At 44.9% G+C, this 25,733-nt stretch overlaps 1 protein-coding gene and 1 long non-coding RNA gene across 2 annotated transcripts in view; one reads left to right on the forward strand and one right to left on the reverse strand.

Annotated features, from left to right (window-relative positions):
• Positions 1–25,733, reverse strand: part of LOC141270639 (uncharacterized) — a 152,852-nt gene that overhangs the window by 18,659 nt on the left and 108,460 nt on the right. The gene's annotated exons all lie outside the window — the stretch shown is intronic.
• On the forward strand, positions 14,188–24,350 carry LOC141270710 (uncharacterized). The gene is made up of 3 exons (XR_012321733.1): positions 14,188–14,455; positions 21,968–22,121; positions 22,291–24,350. It is a non-coding gene; the product is annotated as an uncharacterized lncRNA (long non-coding RNA).

Consider the following 25,733-nt stretch of genomic DNA (forward strand, 5'->3'; position numbering starts at 1 on the left):
GTTAGGGAGGTGAATAAGTGGCTAAAGAGTTGGTGCAAGGCAGAAGGGTTTGGGTTCATGGAAAACTGGGCCGACTTCGCGGTCGGCTACAGGCTCTACCGTAGGGACGGGCTGCACCTCAATGGGGAGGGTGCAGCGGTGCTGGGGAAGAAGATGGCTAATAGGTTGGAGGAGTTTTTAAACTAGAGATGGGGGGGGAACCAAGGAAATAGGTGGGATGTGAGGCAAGCAAGGGGGAAGGGGAGAAGTGAATATAATGAGGGTGGAGAGGGGGGTAGGGATAGTACAGTTAGATCGTTAGAGAAGAATAGGATGCTAAATAACCCCAAAGTTTTATCTTGCATGCTGACCAACGCAAGAAGCCTGACCAATAAGGCGGATGAGCTGCGGGCGCTTATATCGGAGGAGAGGTATGACATCGTAGGTATAACAGAGACTTGGCTAGACGATAGCTACGACTGGGCGGTAAATTTATTAGATTATAGTTTATTTAGAAGGGACCGGAAACAGGGGAAAGGCGGAGGAGTCTGCTTATATGTAAAGTCATGTCTAAAACCCAGACTAAGGGAAGATATAGGAGAGGGAGAAGAGGGGGTCGAGTCCATGTGGGTAGAGATAGAGGGGGCAAAAAATAATAATAAAATATTACTGGGGGTCTGCTATAAGCCACCAAATATAACAGAGGAGAATGAGAATCTGCTATTAGGACAAATAGACAAAGTAGCAAAACATAATGAAGTGATTGTAATGGGGGATTTCAACTACCCGGATATTGACTGGGAAACAGAAACCTGTAGATCTCAGAAAGGAAAAAGGTTCTTGACAAATATTAAGGATAATTATCTCTCCCAACTAGTGCAGGAACCAACGAGAGGGAAGGCCGTGTTGGACTTAATATTGACTAATAGGCCTCATAGAATAACTGAGGTACAGATAGGGGGGCACCTAAGTAATAGCGATCATAATATTATCGACTTCAAAATGCCCTTCAGTAGGGTTATCAATAAGGGAACAACAAAAACATTAAACTTTAGGAGGGTGAAGTTTGATCAGCTGATAGAAACCTTCAACTTATTGACTGGGACAAAGTACTTAATCAATGGAATACGAATAGTAAATGGGAAACCTTCAAAAGAATTCTGAATACTCAGTGCGAGAGGTATATACCGTATGGGAATAAAAGGGCCAGAAATAAGAGGAAACCAATATGGTTGAACAAGAACGTAAAAGGGGCGTTAAATAGCAAAAAAGAGGCATACAAGAGATTAAAACAGGAAAACAGTAAGGAGGCACTAATGTGTTACAAGGAAAAAACGAGAACCTGTAAAAAACAAATAAAAATAGCGAAGGAGGAAACAGAGAAACTTATTGCTAGGGAAAGTAGATGAAATCCCAAACTGTTCTTTACGTATATAAATAGTAAAAGGATTAAATCGGATAATATTGGACCGATAAAAAGTGAGGAAGGCAAAATCATAGAGAAAGATGAGGATAAAGCTAATCTATTAAATAATTTTTTTTCGACAACTTTCACAAAGGAAATAGAACTAACAGGAGAAATGAGAAGTGACAAGCTTAATCCTCCACTAAGTATGACTAATCTAACCCAAGTTGAGGTACAGAAACGCCTCAGTAACATTAAAATAAACAAATCCCAGGACCTGATGGCATACACCCACGGGTACTAAGGGAACTAAGTAATGTGATAGACAGACCGTTATATCTTATATTTAAGGACTCTGTTGAGACTGGGTCTGTACCACTTGATTGGCGACAGGCGAATGTAGTGCCAATATTCAAAAAGGGAGCGAAAAGTGACGCCGGAAACTATTGGCCGGTGAGTCTGACGTAAGTTGTGGGCAAAATTTTTGAAAGCTTCATTAAAGAGGCAATTACGGAGCATCTTGATGCTAATACTCTTTTAATCCCGAACCAACATGGATTCATGAGGAATCGCTCCTGCCAAACAAACCTGATTGACTTCTACGAGGAGGTTAGCTCTCGATTAGATCAGGGGGAACCAGTGGATGTCGTGTATCTCGACTTCTCAAAAGCGTTCGATAGCGTGCCACATAATAGGTTGGTATACAAAATGAGAATGATGGGGCTGGGGGAAAATGTTTGCAAGTGGGTAGCTAACTGGCTAAAGGATAGAAGGCAGAGGGTGGTTATAAATGGAATATTCTCAGATTGGGTAAGCGTCACTAGTGGGGTACCACAGGGGTTTGTACTAGGCCCAATGTTATTTAATATCTTTATTAACGACATAGTCAACGGGATAAATAGTAAAATATCAATATTTGCAGATGACACAAAGTTATGTAAAACAATTAATACAAAAGAGGACAGTGCAGACCTACAGAGGGATTTGGATAAGCTGGGTAGGTGGAGCATTAAATGGCAAATGAGGTTTAACGAGGAGAAATGTAAGGTCATACATATGGGAAGGAGAAATGGAAGTCACCAGTACTCACTGAATGGGAAATCATTGGGGAATTCAGAGATGGAGAAGGACTTGGGCATCTTGATTGATAGCAAACTAAATTGGAGTGCCCAAAGTCAGGCCGCTGCTGTAAGGGCAAACAGGGTAATGGGATGTATCAGAAGAGGTATAGCTGCAAAGGATGAGAACATTGTTCTTCCACTGTACAAAGCACTGGTCAGACCACACTTGGAATACTGTGCTCAGTTATGGGCCCCAATATATAGAAAGGATATAAATGAGCTTGAAAAGGTACAAAGGAGGGCAACAAAATTAATAAAGGGAATGGAGGGACTGCAATACCCAGAGAGGTTGGCAAAACTAGGACTATTCAGCCTGGAAAAGAGAAGGTTGAGGGGGGACATAATAAATGTGTACAAATATGTTAGGGGACAGTATAGAGATCTTGCCCGGGATTTGTTCAAAAGGAGGGATATTACGGTAACAAGAGGGCATTCACTAAGACTGGAAGAGAAAAGGTTTCAGCACCAGCATAGGAAGGGGTTCTTTACGGTAAGAGCAGTGAGAATATGGAATTCACTGAGTGAGGAGACGGGAATTTTTCCTCAGGTGAAGATTGGCTAAATCATTTGGTTTTTGCCCTCCTCTGGATCAACTTTAGCAATTACAGAACTAACAGGTCGAACTTGATGGACGCAAGTCTTTATTCGGCTTTACAAACTATGTTACTATGTACAGATGATATTTGGGAAAATATCCTGGAGCTAAGCTTTCCATGAGCGAACCTGCAAGATTGTCACACATTTATGTAATTCATAGAGTTTATAGGTCACCGCTAATAATGCATAAAATGGGGCTGAGGGCGAACTCAGAGTGCCCGAGATGTGGAAAAGGGGAGGCGGGCATATTCCATATGATGTGGGAGTGCCCTAGGCTATTAATGTTTTGGTCTGGGGTTCTCGCTATGATTGAAGGGGCGTATGGATGCGGTGTCTCTGGTGATCCTATTACATGCTTGCTGGGCTACGTGGAAGAAATCTTAGCTGATAAAAATATTAAAATAGCCATTGCTAGGCTACTTTACTGTGCCAGGAAAGTAATTGCAAGAAATTGGACTGGGGCTGTTCCCCCCTCGAGTGAAGAATATTCTAAACAAGTAGACTACATTATACCGTTGGAAAGAGGTATATATGAAAAAAGAGGGAAACAGAATATATTTGGGAAAATATGGGCGCCTTGGATGCAATATAAGGGAATGTGAGAAGATTGATTCCGAACCTGTATCATACAGTATAAACTAATATTTGCATAATGCACCTCTGGTTTTCTACCATAATGGGTAAATGTGAATATTTTGTGTGTAAGATATAATATAGGGAGGGGAATGCTGTCGGACTGGGCGGGAAGGAGGGGGGGGGGATTGAAGGGGTGTTTGGTTATGCTATGTTTTCCAATGCAATTTAATGCCCTGAGTAATATTGTATGATCAAAATCTGTTTAATAAAAATTTATTTGATTAAAAAAAAGTAGTGCAGTGCATCATCTAAGCAATCAAAAGATCATATGTTCAAGTCCTCTTAAGAAACTACAGTGGCTTGGGAAAGTATTCACCCCATTTGGCATTTTTTGTGCTTTGCTATCTGACAACCTGGAATTTCACTGTTTTTTTGAGGGTTTGCATCAGTTCATGTAAAGAACATGCCTACAATTGTGAACATTTGGTTTTCTTTGTATTGTAAAGCAAACAACAAATAGGACAAAAATAACTTAAAACTTAAGTGTGCATAACTATTCAACCCCCTAAAGTCGGTACTTTGTAAAGCCTCCTATTGCAGCAATTACAGCTGCAAGTTGTTTTGAATAAGTCTCTATGAGCTTTCCTCATCTTGCCACTGGGATTTTTGCCCATTCCTCAAGGCAAAACGGCACCAGCTCCTTCAAGTCAGATGGTTTCCTCTGGTGAACAGCAATTTTCAAGTCTGTCCACAGATTCTCAATTAGATTAAGGCCTGGGCTTTGACTAGGCCACTCCAAAACATTTACATGTTTCTCCCTAAACCACTCGAGTGTTGCTTTAGCAGTGTATGCTTTGGGTCATTGTCTTGTTGGAAGGTGAACCTCTGTCCCAGTCTCAAATCACTGACAGACTGAAATAGGTTTTGTTCAAGAATATCCCTGTATTTTGCACCATCCAACTTCCCCTCGACTTAGACCATTTTTCCTGTCCCTGCTGCTGAAAAACATCCCCACAGCATGATGCTGCCACGACTATGTTTCACTATGGGGATGGTGTTCTTAGGGTCATGAGCTGTGTTGGCTTGGAGCCAAGCCCGGCGTCAGCACCCGGGCAAGTGCCGGGCCCTGAGCAGGCGGGGGGGACCACTCGCCGTTGGGCACCCCGCCGCGCTATGGGACCCGTGAGCGGAAGAGAGCGATGCCAGAATCCCCCGCTTGCTCAGGACCCCGGCAGCCGGCACAATACTTACCTCTCCCCGTGCCTCCGCAGCAGCTCCGATGTCTTCTGTGGCTGCTGCGCTGTGACGTCTCAAGTCAGAGGGCGCGGTGACGTCTTTTCACCGCCCCCTCTGCTGAGCCGTCACAGGCAGCGCAGAGCGGGAAGACGCCGGAGACGCTGGAGTACAGAGCTGAGCAGCGGCAGCAGGTGAGGGGAAGTGAGGTATTTGATTTTTTTTTTTAATGTATGGAGGCATTGGGCATTATAAGGGAGGGGTGACATCCTGCATAGGGCATTATAAGGGAAGGGGGGTGGTGACATCCTGCATGGGGCATTATAAGGGAGGTAAAGGGGTTAAATTTAAAAAAAAAAAATTAGGAATAAAAGACTTTTTTGATTTGTAAAAAAAAATAAAAGTCGTATAAAAAAAAGCCCTGCCCATACAGTGGTGTGATATTAGACAAAGATAACACAAGTAAACACAAAATGCAGTTTTTAAATCAAGATCTTTATTATTAAAATCCAAACCTACAGGGCCCTGTGTGAAAAAGTGATTGCCCCCCCCCCCCCCTTAAAACATAAATCATCTGTGGTTTATCACATCTTTTGGAAGCGGAGTTCAATTTCCCTAGCCACACACAGGCCTGATTACTGCAACACCTATTCTCATTCAAGATTATCACTTAAATAGGACCTGCCTCACAAAGTGAAGTAGACCAAAGGATCCTCAAAAGCTACACATCATGCTGTAATTCAAAGAAATTCAGGAACAAATGAGAAACAAACTAATTGAGATCTATAAGTCTGGAAAAGGTTAAAAAGCCATTTCTAAAAGATGTAGGACTATAGCGAACCACAATGAGAGCCATTATCCACAAATGGTGAACCTTCCCAGGAGTGTCCGGCTGACCAAAATTACCCCAAGAGCGCAGCAAAAACTCATCCAAGAGGTCACAAAAGACCCCACAACAACATCCAAAGAACTGCAGGCCTCACTTGCCTCAGTTAATGTCAGTGTTCATGACTCCACCATAAGAAAGAGACTGGGAAAAAAATGGCACGCATGGCAGAGTTCCAAGATGAAAACCACTGCTGAGCAAAAAGAACATAAAGGCTCATCTCAGTTTTGCCATAAAACATCTCGATGATCGCCAAGACTTTTGGGAGAATTCTCTGTGGACTGATAACACAAAAGTTGAACTTTTTGGAAGGTGTATGTCCCATTACACCTGGCGTAGAAGTGACACAGCATTTCAGAAAAGGAATATCATACCAACAGTAAAATATGGTTGAAGTAGTGTGATGGTCTGGGGCGGTTTTGCTGCTTCAGGACCTGGAAGACTTGCTGTAGTAAATGGAACCATGAATTCTACTGTCTACCAAAAAATCCTGAAGGAGAATGTCTGGCCATCTGTTTGTGACCTCAAGCTGAAGCGCACTTGGGTTATGTAGCAGGACAATGATCCAAAACACACCAGCATGTCCACCTCTGAATGGTCTAAGAAAAACAAAATTAAGACTTTGGAGTGGCCTAGTCAAAGTGCTAACCTTAATCCGATTGACATCTGTGGCATGACCTTAAAAAAGCTGCTCATGTTCGGAAACCCTCCAATGTGAGTGAATTACAACAATTTTGCAAAGATGAGTGGCCAAAATTCCTCCAGAGCGATGTAAAAGACTCATTGCCAGTTATCGCAAACACTTGATTGCAGTTGTTGCTGCTAAGGGTGGCCCAACCAGTTATTAGGTTTGGGGGCAATCACTTTTTCCCACAGGGCCCTGTAGGTTTAAATTTATTTTTCCCTTAATAATAAAGACCTGATTTAATAACTGCATTTTGTGTTTACTTGTGTTATCTTTGTCTAATATTTAAATTTGTTTTGTGATCTGAAACATTTAAAGTGTGACAAACATGCAAAAGAGTAAGAAATCAGGAAGGGGGCAAACACTTTTTCACACCACTGTATTTGGTTCATAACAACCTGTACTTTAGGCTAAGTGCCCACGTAGTGTTTTTCAAGCGGATATGCTGCGGAATTTCCGCAGCATAAACGCTTGGTAAACTGCCCCTCATGGTCCCCAATGACAAGCCGCACTTTCAATGCCCATGCTGCGTTTTTTTTCCGCAGCATTTGTGCTGCGCTCAAAAATCCGCAGCATGTCCATTCATTTTGCGGAAGCGCGGCGCCCGCCATTGACTTGCATTGAGACGCATATAATCCGTGTCAGTACATTTGTACTCACGGATTATATGCGTTTCAATGTGCGGATGGTACCCAAGTCTGGAGGAGAGAAGACTCTCATCCAGACCTGGGTACCATTGTACCTGTAAAAAGAAGAATTTAAAATAAAAAATAAAGTTTATACTCACCTTCCGATGTCTTCCTGGTGTTTTGTCTGCTCCCTCCGGTGTCTTGCAATGTTCGCGTAGATGTGAAGGACCTGCCATGACGTCACTGAGTCATGTGACCCATCACATGGCTCAATGACGTCACCGCAGGTCCTTCACACCGCCGCAAGCAGTGCAAGACACTGGACGGAGCAGACAAAACACCGGGAAGACATCGGAAGGTGAGTATAAACTTTATTTTTTTTATTTTTCACCATTCTTATTCTTTATTTTAAATAACTTGGTCACACTACCATAAATCCATGCCGGTTGCATGGATTTATATAGTGTGAACAAGTTGTCAAGCACTTTTCCAAGTGATGCTAAAATCGCTTGGAAAAGCGCTTGATAACCCGCATGCAGAAATGCATGTGAAGAACGCTTGACAAACGCTTCTACCTGGCAGGAAAAACGCATGTACAATCCGCATGCGTTTTTCCTGCCAGGGAGAAGCGTAAAAAATATGCTTCATTTCCACAACGTGGGCACTTAGCCTTAAAACCATTTCGTTATCTATCTCGGATATTGAACGCTGTAAAAACAAAAATTGAAATACAATGTCAGAATTATTTTGTTTATCCCGCCTTGCAAAAAACAAATAGTGATCAAAAAGCCACATGTTTATTCTGCTTCAAGTTCTGCATGAATTGCCTGGGTTCATATAGTGTAGCTATAGTGTTCTACTTCTGCACTAATATACATCTATAGCACCCGCCCGGATTCACATTTCCAGACTGGGGAAACTGATCCAGGAGGTCGGTGCTGTGTCCCGGTTTGTTTGTGTGTAGGGAAGGGGATGATTTTACTGTGGGAACATTACATTGTGTGGGAGGATGGCGGTACCGTGGGAACATTGTACTGTGTGTGGGGGGATGGCGGTGCTGTGGGAACATTATACTGTGTGTGGGGAGATGGCGGTACTGTGGGAACATTATACTGTGTGTGGGGTGATGGCAGTACTGTGGGAACATTATACTGTGTGGGGGGAAGGCGGTACTGTGGGAACATTATACTGTGTGTGGGGGATGGCGGTACTGTGGGAACATTATACTGTGTGTGGGGGGATGGCGGTGCTGTGGGAACATTATACTGTGTGTGGGGGGATGGCGGAACTGTGGGAACATTATACTGTGTGTGGGGGATGGCGGTACTGTGGGAACATTATACTGTGTGTGGGGGGATGGCGGTACTGTGGGAACATTATACTGTGTGTAGGGGGATGGCGGTACTGTGGGAACATTATACTGTGTGTGGGAGGATGGCGGTACCGTGGGAACATTGTACTGTGTGTGGGGGGATGGCGGTGCTGTGGGAACATTACACTGTGTAGGATCAAGAAACGGGCACTGTACTTTGAGAGCAATATGTGTTTCCATGTTGTTGGGTCATATTTATCTATCATAGTAAAAAGGAACAAAAATGTTATGAGTCTCAGAACGTGGCAACACAAATCACCAAAATAGTCTCGGCGCTGAAGGGGTTAATGCCCCCCCGCGCCCAGTAATGGGGGACCTCCACATACCTCCACCTGCAGAGCCGCCACCACATATATGGCTGTTCTGTGCGCACAGGACCTGTGATGAGGTCACAGGAGGGGAGGAGTCAGGGGTCACATGATCAGGGGCCTCAGTGGATGCAGGACTCTGCTGTGCTGGTTGTCATGGTGCTGGATGAGGGGAAGGTTATGTGTGGGGTCAGGAGGGGTTTACAGTGTGGATGTAGCAGAGCCGCGCGTGTATGAGGTGTACGGAGCGGAGCCGCATGTGTACGAGGTGTACGGAGCGGAGCCGCGCGTGTACGAGGCGTACGGAGCCGAGCCGTGCGGAGCCAAGCCGCGCGTGTACGAGGCGTACGGAGGCGAGCTGCGCGTGTACGAGGTGTACGGAGCGGTGCCGTAACATAAATTCCATGAGATCACTGGAATAATTTGCATATTTTAGAAGTTGTTCTGATACTGCTATCAAAGCCAAATCATGTGGTATCGCAGTATTATTATTATTATTTATTTATATAGCACCATTGATTCCAAGTACAAAATACAGATATCACTTACAGTAACAAACAATAACAGACTGGTACAGAAGGAAGAGGACCCTGCCCTTGCAGGCTTACATTCTACGGGATGGTGGGGAAGGACAGTAGGTGGGGGGGTTGCAGCAGCCCCGGTGTTGGCAAACCCCAACGCTCGGCCCCCATACCGCCCCCTTTCCTTGCCAATACAATAATGTAACTCGTACAACTGGATGGGTGAGGATCGGTCACAGCTTTATTAACTCTTTATATTCATTTCATTAGAAAGGCATTTCATTTCATTTTTCCAAAAATCAGCTCGTTGCAGAATGCCCTGTATCTCCACAAAGGCAAGTTTGCCAATAAGCAGAAGTCTCCAACATGTCCTTTCTTTATTTTTTGGCCACGGAGGATCCTGCGAACCTGTATGCAGGACTCCGACCCCCACCCATCACTCTTAACGCTTGCTCGACTCCGTCCTCGAGTCTTGACAAGAATATATCCAGACCAATATCAGTTAAGTGAACTCCATCGGGCCGTATGAGGCCTGTTTTATCTCCTTCAAGTTGTCGGTGTCGTATCACTCTGTCTCTTATAAATTTTGCCATCCGTGCGTTTATTATCCGCCTTGTTTGTTCGATGGCCGCACTTTCTCGTGCACCTAGATTTACCGCTCTCGGCACAATCTCCGACCACACTAAAATGAGTTTTGGGAAAAATACTCTGAAGCGCTCAGAGTCTAGTTTCATCATTGCCATTAATTATGCACTCTTGTGATGACCTAGGTCGTTTCCCCCGGCGTGTATAACTAATATGACCGGACCTCTTACCTCTTTCCCTATTTCGATTACCTCCATTAGTACCTGTGGCCATCGCAGGCCTCTAATACCTCTCCAGTTGAGATGTGTATTCTGAAACTCCAAATTCCTCGCGCCCGGGCGGACTTTTGCCCTTTTTTCTGCCCAGCATATGTACGAGTGGCCTATCACCCACACTGTTGGCTTTGTGTCACCTGGAAGAAAACAAACCAGGATAACAAGTCCGGTCTTATGAAACACGCGGATCGCCATCTCCCTATTCTCTGCACTTCCGTTTCTGACAGTCCTGCTCTAGCTGCTTCCGTGACTGCGCCTGCGTATTCTTTGGGGTGGTTCCCTGCCGATGTTAGGCATTTATTAAATATTGATTGGAACTGGTATCTCGTTAATGGGGATCTGTCAATGTGTGATAGGAAGAAATTACTTTGTGGTCTGATGGCTATATATGTTTTAAGTATTTTAACCGGACAAAGTGTCCCGTTTGTGGGATCTAAAAACACCCAAGTGCCCCTGCCCACTGGGTACGTTTTGGATTTGCGTATGCGTAGGCGTATTGCATTACTGGCTATGACTAAGTCCTGGTGTAATAAGCTTTCGCTGGCACTATTTTTGATCGGGAGACTAAGTTGCGTATACGCATCGCCCCGAAGAAGGCAATCGCAAATGCGGTGGACAGTAGTGTCGCTTCGAATTGTGAGTGGCATGTTAGTGATATGAGTTGGGAAAGCAATTTTAATGACACAGGACGTCAGCACTCCTTGCTTGGCTGAGCACTATTCCACCCTTTGTCTGATGATGAATTTTTAGTTTTTTTTTTTTTTTCTTTGTCACGTCTCCCCAATTCAGTAGTTGAAAATAAAATGCTACTCCGGTCAGCCACCGCTGCACCGACGCCCCTGATATGCCCCTTATCATTAGCTGGTGGAGAAATTCTATGGTGACTAGTAACCTGGCTTCGTCACATTGGTCAACCCGTCTGCCTGCCACTAGTCGTGTCCAGTCTTCCCATGCCTTACCGTATGCCTGCCACGTCGACGGGGCGACTGACGCTCTGATTAATGGCATCAGCTGTTCGCCACTATATCAAATAGGGAGGGTGGGCAACTGGTGCCCGACGGGTGGGAGTTGGGGAGGAGCTCTGTGAAAACCTGCCAATTGAATTGTGATAAAGCGTTAGCAGCAGCATTAGACCCCTCAGCATCGTGGCTCGCGCAGACCCGTATATTGTGTTTTAGGCACAGAAGTGCTAGCTGACCTAGGAGGCCTAGCACCGGGAGAGACGATGATGCCATTTTGTTAATGCAGTGCGCTAGGCTGGCTTTTTTTGTTATGAAGTGTATTTTTTTGTTAGCCAGGTGCGTGCCCCATAATTCTATTGCTATCACTATCGGGAAGAGTTCCAGGAGTGGATTTTTGTTAGTCCTTGTTTCGACCAATAGGGAGGCCATAAGCCTGTGCACCATTGGTTATGTAATATCGCTGCATAACCGCCCAATTTTGCCGCCCCGGTGAATAATTTTAATTCAATTTGGGCTGTTCTGCTGACATAAATAACGTGTGACCGTTGAATGATTGTAAGAAGGTTTTCCACACCTCTAAGTCCGCCGGACGCTGCCTGCTGATTCTGAGTCTATGACTCAGCTTTGATGTCCCTTTTGTATCAAGCGATAAACGACGAGAAAACACCCTTCTGACTGGCATCACCCGGCTCACAAACACGAGGAAACCTAGTAACACTTGCATCTGCTGTAGTATTACTTTCCATATGGCGCAATATCCCTCGATCAAGTCTATTGTTTTTTGTATTTTTTCCGTTGGAAGGTGAACAACCTTGCAGTGGTGTTGATTTTGATGCCTAAGAACAACAGCTTTGTTGTAGGGCCTACGGTTTTTGTTGGGCATAATGGGACTCCAAACCATCGCGAGATGTATGTGAATTCGTTAAGTAATGATTGCCATTGGTTTGAGGGTTTTTTTTTTTTTGGGGGGGGGGGGGGTCCGACAGATAGGAAGTCATCTAGGTAATGTGTGATGGACCTATTGCCGGTTTCATACCTCAGCAACCATTCCAGGAAGGAACTGAATAGCTCAACGTAATAACAAGATATTGATCAACCCATTGGGAGGCAAGTGTCGTAGAAGTAGTTGTTGTCCACTTGGCATCCCAGCAGGTGGTAGCAATCTGGGTGTACCAGTAGTAGACAAAAGGCGGATTCTATGTCAGATTTAGTGTGCAGCGCTCCGGGCACCGCATCGCGTACTAACATTACTGCTCTGTCAAAGGACGCGTAAGAGACTGAGGAGTCTTCCGACGAAATACCGTCATTTACAAAATCTCCTTTGGATACGACAGATGGTGGATAAGACGGAATGTACCTGGCTCTTTTTCTTTTGGGTGTGGGGGGGGGGGGTGTTATTTCAAATGGGGAAACTCTTATGTTTCCTGAATAGTGGTTTTGGGAAGGGGCCCGCTATTTTGCCTAGGGCTACTTCTTTTTGTATTTTTTGCCTAAGTATTTTGGGGTGTTCTCTTGCTGATTTAAAGTTATTTGCAAAGGTGGGCGATTTATTGAGCTTGAATTGGATGAAAAAACCGTATGTGAAACCGAAACGTAACTGCCCCGCCGCGTCTTTCTTAGGATATTGGTCTAGTCAGGGGCCCATCGCGTTTGCGCTCACTGGGGTCCTTGGATTCTGACTGTGGGAGTTTAATTGCTAATTTGCTTGCGGGACGAGAACATCTTACCGCGGGGTGGGCTCCCCCGCAGGCTGAGCATTTGTGTTTGAATCTGCATAAGGTGTATAAACGACAATGTCCCTCGTTATACTGCCAGCAGGCCCCTGGTCTACGTACGACCACTGCATTTCGGCCTGCTGTTGCCGGTTGTCCAGTAGCCGTTGTTGGAAAGGGATGTTGTTTTTGTGATAGCATTAGTTGTAACCATACGTCTGTAGCTTTTACACCCCAGCCCAGGTGTGGTTGCAGGGCCAACAGCCTCCGGAACTCTTCGTCGTAGCACCACCATGCTGAACCGCCGTGGGCTTTGTACGAGTTATACACCGTATCCTGGTATATGAATAGTTCTGAGCAGCGTTTTGTATGCTTTTGGCCCATAACGCAACCCAGCACGGAGGACGCTTGTAACCAGTTACTCATTGTCTTTGCGACTTTTTGTCTGTGTTTGTCGAACGGTCTGTCGGCTACCCTTCTCTCTTTGTCTATAGTATGCTGGTCAGCGGATACGAGTGACCAAATGTCGATGTACTCGTTATTCTATATTTTGTGTTTGCTGGCTAATGGTGGTGTCGCTTTCGTAGAATTATTTTCCACGCCTGGAGGCAAGGATAGTTGTTCAACTAGGGCCTTAAGGGCCGCTATCATGTGTGTTACTATTTCCCATTTCAGTTATATCGCACTCACCCGTGCCTGCGGCTGGAGGAGGGACTCCGATGTGTGGAGGAACTCCGGCACCAGTCTCTATCGGGGTGAGCGGCGTGCCTCTGCTCGTAGACCTGCGTGAAACCATTCAATCGTGCAGGCTGTAAGCTCTAGAGGGTGCCCTTGCTTCGCTTCTATCCCCCGGAGGACGGGGTCATTGCAACCAGCTGTTGGGGCTCGACGATGCGCTCGACATCTCTGATGCTGAGGATGGTGAGTGCCACCTCAAGGACCTACACCTGTGCCCCCTCCTGTGGGATGCCGATCTCCATGAGTGCGACAACTGCTTCCTTCGCTGGTGATTGTGTGAGGATGTGAACGTTTCTTCAGAGGAACTATGGCGAGTTCGTCTGGTGCGAGTATGCCTGGAGTCTCTCTCTCCATAGGGTGGTATGGGGGGTCGTTCTATGTTAGCAGGTGTCCCGCCGGGACCGGTGGGTGCAACTTGTGGCCAGCTGGTAGGTGTCAGGGGGACGTTGAAAGTGATCTGGTCGTATGGCAGCTGCGCTGCTGTCTATGCGGGGTTAAGCAAGTCCATCGCCGCGCCATTGTGGGGGTGTATGTAAGAGGGTAGGGTGGCTGCTGAAGCGTGTACTCTCTCTGCAGTGCTTGTTAGTGGGCTATCAATGTATGTACTGTTGTATGTACTGTTTTAAAAAATTTTTTTTTACTTTTCTTTTTCTTTTTGGTTGTATTCTGGTTTGTGACCAGAGGGGGCGGCAGAGCACAGACGCCGGCAGGGAACTGTGTGCCGTCTCATCTGCTGTGTGCTGCTGAGGGGGCGGGGAATCCTGCACATGTGACCGGCGGCTTCTGAGCTGCGGGCTGCTATGCCTGAAGTGCCCTGGAGGGCAGGAGTGCCGGCCGGACCTCCGCTCTCCAGGGCGCTCCTTCGGCATTGGTGAGTACGAGGAGGTCGGGCTCCGCAGGTGCCGGTGCCAGGTGCGCCTGTGTGGGAAACAAAGGGGACGGCTGGACACCGCGATCCATGCCGCACGCTGGTGGCGGGTGCGAACTAAGTGCAGGTACAGCACGGCTCGTCGCTGCTTGCGCCTGCCCGTATATTGGAGGCGCTGACTTGGCTATTTTAATAGGATGCGAGTATAGGCCCACATCCGGCGCTGCGGAGGCCGCCGCAACTTGCGGTGCCCGATAGGGGGAATCGCGACCCACCGCACCCTGCAGGTGCGGGCATAACGCCAGGGCAGCGCTGACTGCCGGCGCTAAAACATGCGACTGCAGGGGCACGCATAGAGAGGAGGCCGCCGATAACATGAGTCCCTAGCCCAGAAGGGGCTGCGGGGGACAGACCTGGGATACAGGGAGTGACAATGGGAGTGGGGGTTCGGAGCTGGGGCCAGGGAGATGAGCGCTGAGCCAGAGATGAGGGCCTGCAACCAGCGCTCACCCCCCTGTGAAAACCCAGCCCGCAGGGCCTCAGCAATCTGACTTGATCCCTCCATGGACGTTCGACTCCAAGACCACCAGGGAAAAGGAAGGAGGGGTGGGACATCCCGTGTTTATATATCCATGGGATGGCTTGTGGCAGTCGTCCCTTCCATTTCATTGGTCCCTTCAGGGACTTCAGGATCACTGGTCAGTAAGGGGGCAGCTAAGAGGGATCACCAATCGTCATGGCCCGGGGAGGGGCCACCACAGTCAGAGGCTCTTTCCTTATTTAGTGTAGAGCCTACCAGGAAGCAGATCCAGAGGTGTTGAGGTAGCGGGGTCATGGCAGGCTGTAAGCTTTCTTGAAGAGATGGGTTTTCAGGTTCTGTCTTAAGGATCTGAATGTGGTGGATAGTCGGACGTGTTGGGGCACAGAATTACAGAGGATGGGGGATATTCGGGAGAAGTCTTGGAGGCGATTGGGTGAGGAACGAATAAGTGTGGAGGAGAGAAGGAGGTCTTGGGAGGACCGGAGATTACGTGAGGGAAAATATCGGGAGATTAGTTCAGAGATGTACAGAGGAGAAACGTTATGGATGGCTTTGTAGGTCAGTGATAGTAGTTTGCATTGGATACGCTGGGGAAATGGGAGCCAGTGAAGGGATTTGCAGAGGGGGGAATCGGAGGAGAGAGATGAATTAGTCAGGCGGCAGAGCTAAGAATGGACTGGAGAGGTGCGAGAGTGTTAGCAGGTAGGACCCAGAGAAGGATGTTGCAGTAGTCCAGACGGGAGATGATGAGGGCATGCACAAGTATTTTAGTAGATTTAGGGTTGAGGAAAGGACGGATTCTGGAGCTCGCAGTGACAGGAGGTGGAAAGAGCTTGGATGTGTGGTTTGAAGGACAGGGCAGAGTCCAGGGTTACTCTGAGGCAGCAGATGTCCGGTACAGAGGAAAGCGTGATGTGGTTTATTGTGAAAGATAGATCAGGTAGGGAAGATACGCGAGATGGAGGGAAGATGAGGAGTTCAGTTTTGTCCACGTTGAGTTTGAGGAAGCGAGAGGAGAAGAAGGAGGATATGGCTGAGAGACACTCTGGGACTGGACAGCAGAGGTGATGTCAGGGTCAGAGGAGGTAGATTGAGTTTCGTCAGCGTATAGGTGATACTAGAAGCCATGTGAATTTATGAGTTGTCCCAGGCCAAGGGTATAGATGGAGAAGAGTAGGGGTCCTAGGACAGAGGCTTGAGGGACTCCAACAGAGAGAGGGCTGGATGAGGAGGTAATGTGGGAGTGGGAGACGCTAAATGTGCCATTGGAAAGGTATGAGGAGATCCAGGATAGGTCAAAGTCTTTGACACCAATGGAAGAGAGGATCTGTAGTAGGAGGCAGTGGTTAACTGTGTCAAAGGCAGAGGACAGGTCTAGAAGGAGGAGTATAGAGAATTGTCTGTTAGCTTTGGCTGTAAGTAGGTCATTAGTAATTTTGGTCATGGCAGTTTCAGTGGAATGATGAGGATGAAAACCAGATTGTAGGTTGTCGAAGAGCAAGTTAGATGAGAGATGGGAAGAAAGTTTAGCATGAACATGTTGCTCAAGGAGTTTGGAAGCAAATGGGAGCAGCAAAGCGGTCGGGTCGAGGGATGGCTTTTTGAGGATGGGTGTGATTGTGGCATGTTTGAAAGCAGAAAGGAAGGTATCAGAGGTGATAGGTTGATAAGGTGGGCTAGGGCTGGAATAAGTGGGGTAGTGAGGTTGGGGAGGAGGTGGGATGGGGTCGAGTGCACAAGTGGTGAGGGGTGTTTTGGAGAGGAGGTGAGTAAGATCTCCTTCAGTGATGTTGGAGAGGGAGGTTATAGGGGAGTGGCATTGGTCTGGTATACAAAGGGGTTGTGGTGGTTGAACAATAAAGACTTGCCTTGTTTGGTCGATCTTATTTTTGAAGTGTGTGGCAAAGTCCTCAGCAGAGATGAGGGAAGTTGGAGGGGGCAGTGGAGAGCGGAGGAGGAAGTTAAAAGTGTTGAATAACTTTAGAGTTGTAGGACAAGGAAGATACGAGGGTTGTGAAGTAGGCCTGTTTAGCAGAGGTGAGGGCTGATTTGAAAGTGAGTGTTGCTTGTTTGAATGCAGTGAAGTCATCTTGCGAATGTGTTTTCTTCCAACGCCGCTCCGCAACCCTGGACACTTGCCAAAGCTTTTTAGTGAGGTTATTGTGCCAGGGTTGTCTATTGATTCGTCGCACTCTGCTATGCACGAGAGGGGTGACCGCATCAATAGCTGATGCGAGAGTGGTAGAAGGCAGTGGCGCTGTCTGTGTCGTGGAGTGAAGATATGGATGCAAGTGGTAGAGCCAGAGAGTGTGTGGGTGTCTAGATGTGAGAGGTTTCTGTGTGCTAGTTGCTGGACATGGGTGACAGGAGAGGAAGACAGGGATGAGAAAGTGAGTAGATGGTGGTCAGATAGGGGGAGAGGGGAGATTGTGAAGTTAGATAGGGAGCAGAGACGGATGAAGATAGGGTCTAATGTATGTCCGTCTGTGTGGGTGGCTGACGAGGACCACTGAGTAAGTCCAAAAGATGAAGTGACAGGAGTTTGGAGGCTGCTGACAGGTGGGTGTCATTGGGGATGTTGAAGTCACCCATGATGATGGTGGAAATGTCAGCAGAGAGAAAGTGAAGAAGCCAGGTGGAGAATTGGTCAAAGGTAGTGACCGGGCTCGGAGGTTGGTATATGATGGAAACTTGGAGGTTGGAGGAAGAGTAGATGCAGACAGAGTGGACTTCAAAAGAAGAAAGAATAAGGGAGGGTAGAGGTGGGATTGGGTTAAAGTTGCAGTTGTTAGAAAGGAGAAGACCCACTCCTCCACCATGTTTGTTGCCAGGGTGAGGAGTATGGGTGAAGTGGAAGCCGCCATAGTACAGCGCAGCAGGGGAGGCAGTGTCAGAGGGTGTCAGCCATGTTTCAGTGAGGCCCAGGAAGGAGAAATTGCGGGAGGTAAAGAGGTCATGAATCGCACGGAGCTTATTGCAGACAGAGCGGGCATTCCAGAGTGCTACAGAGAAAGGGAGCAGGTGGTTGGGTGTCAGGGGGACGGGTTTTAGGTAGCAGAGTTTGCAGTAGTTAATTTTTGGTTTGGAGTGATAGGATGGGGAATAAGTGCTAAGCAGAAGCTGTGGGGGTCCAGGATTGGGAGATATGTCACCAGCAGTGAGGAGAAGCAAAGAGAGGGAGAGGAGGTGAGAGAAGGCGAGTCGCCGGCTTGTTTTATGTTTATGTTTTAGTAGGATAGATCTGAGGTTGACGAGCAGGTCAGCAGATGAGGTCAGGTGGGGAGGTAAGAGGGAAGGAGAAATGATTATTTGGTTAGAGGGTGCTGGGATTTGGGGATAGCGAAGGGTAGTGAGGATTAGTGGAGCAAAAATTGTAAGAGCATATGTAAGAATAATGAAAGGATAGAAGTAGGTTCAAAGAAAAGCTGGGAAAATGTGAAAAGCAGTGCTTACTGTTCCCTTCTGGTTTATTCCTGGTATATTCCTTTAATAATACACATATTGCCGATTCATTTGCTGCAGATACACAGACCTCGGTCATCAGACCTATCTGTGCACAGTTATACATCGATGATTAGACCAGGTGTGAGCAGAGGGGAAGAGCCAGAGATCAGAGAAACACAGCGGAGGTTTAGAGGAGCTAATATGGGCGTATTATTTGCTATAAAACAAGGACTGCAGAAGGCCAAAATGGATAGTGAGGTGTGAATGGGGATCAAAGGATTACAGGAAATTACAACTAGGAAAATATACTGGGAGAGACAGATACACAGGTCTGAATTCAGTGCTATGATTATGAAGGCTGTTACACGAATTAGCAGACATACCCAGGACAGACAGATTGATTTAAGCAGGGATCACTGAATATGGCAGATATTGGAATCAACAGTATATAAAGCAGTATAAATCAGCAGTATATAAAGAATTGACATCACATGTAACCCAAGAGTATTCTTTACACCATTTTATATTATTCATGATATTAAGTACATGTTTACTGTCTTTGATATAGCTGGGTGATATCAATACCAAAAGTTGTTACGGGTTATGATGTTTTTATTGACTCATAATTATTTTTCCTTTTTAAGAGATTTCTATATCCAATGCCAAGGCTGTGCAAAGGGAGATAAATTTTCTCCTGCTCTTGCCAATATTTTATGAATTGGTGGGAGGAAAAATATATATATACATAAGGCGACAAATCCCTTTTTGTCATCTAATTATTGGTTTGGACGTTTCATAGATGAAACACTCATTATATGGCGTGATAATGAAGCGTCCATATCTAAATTTATTGATTATATTAACAACAATAGTTGTAATGTGAGATTCACCTATCATTTTGAAATTTCTTGTTTAGACATGCATGTGTGGAGATAATGTATAGAAAACAGTGATTTGCAGTCTTTTCAGAAAGTCGACAGCTGGTAATTCTTTGTTGTACGCAACAAGTTGTCATCCTGGACATGTAATCCGTAACTTACCGGTAGGAGAATACATACATGCTAAATGCATGAGGAATGTGATATAATTGATTCCCGCTTTACCAAACGTACTTTCGTCAGATACTCAATAAAGCCCAAAAAATGGCAAATTCTAAAACCAGATTGGAGTATCTGACACTATCTAAAAATCATGATAAAGAAGGAGTAAATGAACAATCTATAATTTTTTCCACCAATTGTAGCACAAATTATCAAATAATTAATATCATAAAAAATTATTTACCAATTCTATGTACTGATAAAAATCTGAAAACTATCCTTGATAAGGGATGCCGTTTTGTGTCCAAACGTGGAATCACTATTGGCAACAGAGTAGCCCCTAGTGATCACACTAATATAGGAGGGTATACGGCTACTAAAAATTGGCTCTCTACAAGTGGATCATATAAATGCGGCCATAAAATGTGCAGCTTGTGTCCACACATGTACAGCACAAAAAAAGTGTGTCAGCTACAGGCAAAAAAGAATGTTATCAAAAATGTTATGAATTGTAGCAGCACTTATGTGGTTTATATTATCACATGTGAGAAATGTGATTTGCAATATGTGGGATGCACCACTAGGACTTTAAGGAAAAATATTTTTGAACATATATAAAGGGACATACTACCGGTGCAGCCGATGCAATTGCATCGGGGCCCGGAGGTGTTGGAGGGCCCTAGCAGGCAGGAGTGTACTGTCAGTAGAGGCAGACCACGCAGGGCATATGGGGCCACTCAGTCAAGATTAGGGGTGGGAGAGGGGCCGGATGTCAAGCAGATTGGGGCCCCTCTCACTCCCGCCCGAAATCATTCTGACCCAGAGCCGGGGAGAAAGCGGTGCACAGAGTGCAGGGTTTCAAAAAGGGGGTGCAGGGACAGAGAGCTGGCCAGTGAACGCTTACCTTACCAGATTGATGAGCGCTCACTGGCTGCAGCCTGTCTCCTGCACGGCGCGTCCCAAAGGTGAGTACTCACCTGTAATCAGGGGGCCCAGGCCACACATCACACAGGGGACAATATTGGAGGAAGAGCAGGACTGTGTGTCTTTTGCTTCTTCCGTTCCTTCCAGCAGCATCTAACATAGAAGAGATGGGGGAGGAGGGCTCACTGCACAAGACAGCACCGCAGCAGCAGGGGCTGATATAAGTCCTGTATACTGTGTCCCATCCCCCACAGTGGTTTCGGCAGCCCTCTCCACGTGTTTTCTGACCTATGTGGCTGACCTCTTCAATGGTTCATCTGAACACCTGATATAGATTAGTACATGTATGTATATGTCTGTGTATATATCTGTGTATGTATATGTGTGTATATACAGTGGGTACGGAAAGTATTCAGACCCCTTTAAATTTTTCACTCTGTTTCATTGCAGCCATTTAGTAAATTCTAAAAAGTTCATTTATTTTCTCATTAAAAGTACACTCTGCACCCCATCTTGACTGAAAAAAAAACAGAAATGTAGAAATTTTTGCAAATTTATTAAAAAAGAAAAACTGAAATATCACATGGTCATAAGTATTCAGACCCTTTGCTCAGTATTGAGTAGAAGCACCCTTTTGAGCTAGTACAGCCATGAGTCTTCTTGGGAATGATGCAACAAGTTTTTCACACCTGGATTTGGGGATCCTCTGCCATTCTTCCTTGCAGATCTCTTCCAGTTCCGTCAGGTTGGATAGTGAACATTAGTGGACAGCCATTTTCAGGTCTCTACAGAGATGCTCAATTGGGTTTAGGTCAGGGCTCTGGCTGGGCCAGTCAAGAATGGTCACAGATTTGTTCTGAAGCCACTCCTTTGTTATTTTAGCTGTGTGCTTAGGGTCATTGTCTTGTTGGAAGGTGAATCTTCGGCCAAGTCTGAGGTCCAGAGCACTCTGGAAGAGGTTTTCATCCAGGATATCTCTGTACTTGGCCGCTTTCATGTTTCCTTCAATTGCAACCAGTCGTCCTGTCCCTGCAGCTGAAAAACACCCCCATAGCATGATGCTGCCACCACCATGTTTCACTATTGGGATTGTATTGGGCAGGTGATGAGCAGTGCCTGGTTTTCTCCACACATGCCGCTTAGAATTAGCACCAAAAAGTTCTATCTTCGTCTCATCAGACCAGAGAATTTTATTTCTCATAGTCTGGGAGTCCTTCATGTGTTTTTGAGCAAACTCTATGCAGGCTTTCATATGTCTTGCACTGAGGAGAGGCTTCCGTTGGTCCACTCTGCCATAAAGGCCCGACTGGTGGAAGGCTGCAGTGATGACTTTGTGGAACTTTCTCCCATCTCCCTACTGCATCTCTGGAGCTCAGCCACAGTGATCTTGGGGTTCTTCTTTACCTCTCTCACCAAGGCTCTTTTCGCACGATTGCTCAGTTTGGCTGGACGGTCAGGTCTAGGAAGACTTCTGGCAGTCCCAAACTTATTCCATTTAACCCTCCGTCACATACAATAGGCCTGACAGGCACATCTCTTTTACTTTCATTTCTCCTTCCTCACCAGATTGTGAGGAAATCCCCTCCCTCCAGGTAGTCTCCTGTCTCTAGCAGCTCTGTGAAACCTCATACCACAGTTGGATTGCAGAGCTTCAGGAGGACAGATATAACTGCGCTAATCTCTCAGGCTCATTGTATGTGAACACGTCACACTCAATAAGGTTGGTATTTTATGTTTTTATTCATCACAATTGTTTATTTAGCTTGTTTTATGAATGTATAGCACAAAGTGTGAGGATATTTCATAGAAATAAGGCAGATTAAAAAAGAAAGTGTGCTGCTCAGGCATATACAGTAGTTCTCTAACACATATTCCTTCTCTTGCTTCAGATTATCTGCTGAAATGGAGAGGAAAATGTACAATTTATCAAAAAACCTTGATGTTGAGGAAGTAACAAACATGCTGTTAGATGATGCAGACCCCACACTGAATGAGGATTTAGGAGAGGAAAGTGAGATTGATTCTCATGATGAGGTGGAAGTATGTGAAGTGGATTCTGAAACAGAGCAAGATGGTGACAGTGATGAGGATGAAGATGTAGAATGTTATTATATGGGAAAAGATAAAAAAAAACAATGGAACAAGAAGCCACTCCAGAAAAAACGTAGGGAACCTCAAAAAATTATTACACACCTTCCTGCAGTTATAGGAACTGCAAGTAATGCAAAAACTGCAGTTGAATCCTGGAATAGTTTATTCACAGATGACATTCTGGACTCTATTGTCACATATACCAACCAATATATAGACATTATAAAGGACAAGTTCATCTGCAACAGAACCATCAAGGCCACAGATGAAATAGAACTGCGTGCTTTTTTTTGATTATTATACATTGCAGGAGCTTATAGGGCAAATAGACAAAGTTTGGAGGAGCTTTGGAGTAAAGATGGGGATGGAGTTGAAAAATTTGGCCTTGTTATGTCCATAAACAGATTCAAGCTTCTAATTCGTTGCCTTCGGTTTGACGACAGAACTACCCGAACCGAACGTAAAACACATGACCGACTTGCTCCAATTCGTGATATATTCCAAAAATTTGTTGAAAACTGTAAAAAAAAAAGCTATTGCCCCGGGGAGAATCTCACTATTGACGAAATGCTCCCTGGTTTTCGTGGTAAATTTGCCTTTCGTCAATATATTCCATCAAAGCCTAACAAATATGGAATAAAAATGTATGCCCTTGTTGATGCCAGTAAGACCTACACTTACAATCTGGAAGTTTATGCAGGAAAACAACCAGAAGGTCCTTACTGTGTCAGCAACAAACCCAGTGATGTTGTAAAAAGACTGGCTGAGCCCTTATTTGGATCGGGTCGCAATATAACAGCTGACAATTGGTTTTCAAATTGTGATCTGATTGATTATCTGAAAATGCAGAAGCTTTCATATGTCGGAACTGTAAGAAAAAATAAAAAAGAATTGCCTACACAGTTTGTAAGTGTGAAAGGGAGACAACAGTACAGCAGTATGTTTGCATTCCATAATGGAAAGGTTTTGGTTTCCTATGTACCACAAGCAAAAAAAATTGTACTTCTTCTAGCAACACTTCATGATGATGATGCCATCGATCCTGGGACTGAGGCACAAAAAAACCCGGAGATAATTACATTTTATAATGCAACCAAAGGGGGTGTTGATACAGCTGATCAGATGTGCTCAACTTTCAACGTCAGCAGAAACATCAAACGCTGACCAATGGTCATATTTTTTGCTATGTTGAATTTGGGTGGTATAAATTCACAAGTCATTTACCTTGAAAACAAGCTTGAACCACTCCGTAGACGATTCTATCTGAAAAAATTGGCCCATGAACTAGTGCTTGGAGAGCTACGCAGGAGAAGTATGAAAACAATCGGTATCCCCTCTCGCCTTCAAGTTCAGCTCAAAAGATTCCGCCCAGAAGATGATAGTGAAAATTCACCACCTGCACCACCTCCCAAAAGAAGGAGATGCACCACCTGCACCACGGAAAGCGGAATCAGAAGGCTTTCTAATTATGAATGTCACAAATGTCATAATGCAATCTGCCTGACACATGCAAAAATGATGTGTAATTCTTGCTCTTTGCTCTGCAAGTGTAATTTTTCTGGGGAAACTTCAGGATCTAATTCTGATTGAATATGTGTTTAATAGTACTTAAGGTACCTTAAAATTAAGTTTGTTTCCATAAATTTTCTTTGTAGAGTTTTTTGACAGAGTCGAACTGGGGACTATTTGGTGGGAGTTTTGAAATGTTTGTATTTCAGAGTTATTAGTTTTATGTTAAGTAAATGGTTTTTTTTGCACCTGATTATGTGTAGTCTCTTTTATTACATCCCTATGAAGGTCACTGATCACTTTTAGAGCACTGAAATTGCAAACATTAGATATTATAGGTATTTTTCTAGCCAGCGCCTGACAGTCACATTGTATGTGAACTTGTTAGAACCGATATTGTATGTGACAGAGGGTTAAGGATTATGGAGACCACTGTGCTCTTAGGAGCCTTGAGTAATGCAGAAATTCTTTTGTAACCTTGGCCAGATCTGTGCCTTGCCACAATTCTGTCTATGAGCTCATTGGGCAGTTCCTTTGAGCTCATGATTCTCATTTGGTCTGACATACACTGTGAGCTGTGAGGTCTTATATAGACAGGTGTGTGCCTTTCCAAATCAAGTCCTATCAGTTTAATTAAACACAGCTGGACTCCAATGAAGGAGTAAAACCATCTCAAGGAGGATCACAAGGAAATGGACAACATGAGACTTAAATATGAGTGTCTGAATACTTATGACCATGTGATATTTCAGTTTTTCTTTTTTAATAAATTTGCAAAAATTTCTACATTTGTTTTTTTTTCAGTCAAGATGGGGTGCAGAGTGTACATTAATGAGAAAAAAATGAACTTTTTAGAATTTACCAAATGGCTGCAATAAAACAAAGAGTGAAAAATTTAAAGGGGTCTGAATACTTTCCGTACCCACTGTATATATACATATATATGTATGTGTGTATGTGATATATACTGTATATGTGTGTGTATGTATATGTGTGTGTGTATATATGTGTGTGTGTATATATGTGTGTGTGTGTGTGTGTTTGTGTGTATCTATACAGTATATGTATGTACGGTATGTGTATGTACATGTATGGTATATGTGTATGTATATGTGTGTATGTTCGGTATATGTGTGTATGGATGTATGGTATATGTTTATGTACAGTGGGGATAAAAAGTATTTAGTCAGCCACCAATTGTGCTAGTTCTCCCACTTAAAAAGGTGAGAGAGGCCTGTAATTGACATCATAGGTAGACCTCAACTATGAGAGACAAAATGAGAAAACAAATCCTGATAATCACAGTGTCTGATTTGGAAAGAAAATGTATAATAGAAACAAGTGCACCAATTCTTCATTTATCACCCACTCCTGGGAAAAAATACTGACCGAATATTGACCAAATAGTGATAGTGGGGCAGTGGCCTTAGATTTATGATTGTACAATAGACTAAAACAAGTAGGAAACTGAATGTGGCCGAATAGTAAATCAGCTTAATTAACATGCAAGAGCTTCTTGTAGGACAAAGACCATGAGGATGTATGTTGTGTATAGACAAAAAGCTATACAAAAGGCAGGTAATAAAGACAGGATGTTACGGGTCTGGATGGTGGAACAACTGTGCCGTGGTACAAGGAGGGACCAGAGGGGCGTAACTAGGGACCTACTCAGACCGACCTTGGCTATACGGCGGCTTAGTCGACTCCATGAACCAAGAGGGATCGGGATGTT

Source organism: Phyllobates terribilis, unplaced genomic scaffold (genome assembly GCF_046119375.1).
Source record: "Phyllobates terribilis strain yellow unplaced genomic scaffold, ASM4611937v1 Scaffold_5__5_contigs__length_657084704, whole genome shotgun sequence".
NCBI lineage: Eukaryota > Metazoa > Chordata > Amphibia > Anura > Dendrobatidae > Phyllobates > Phyllobates terribilis.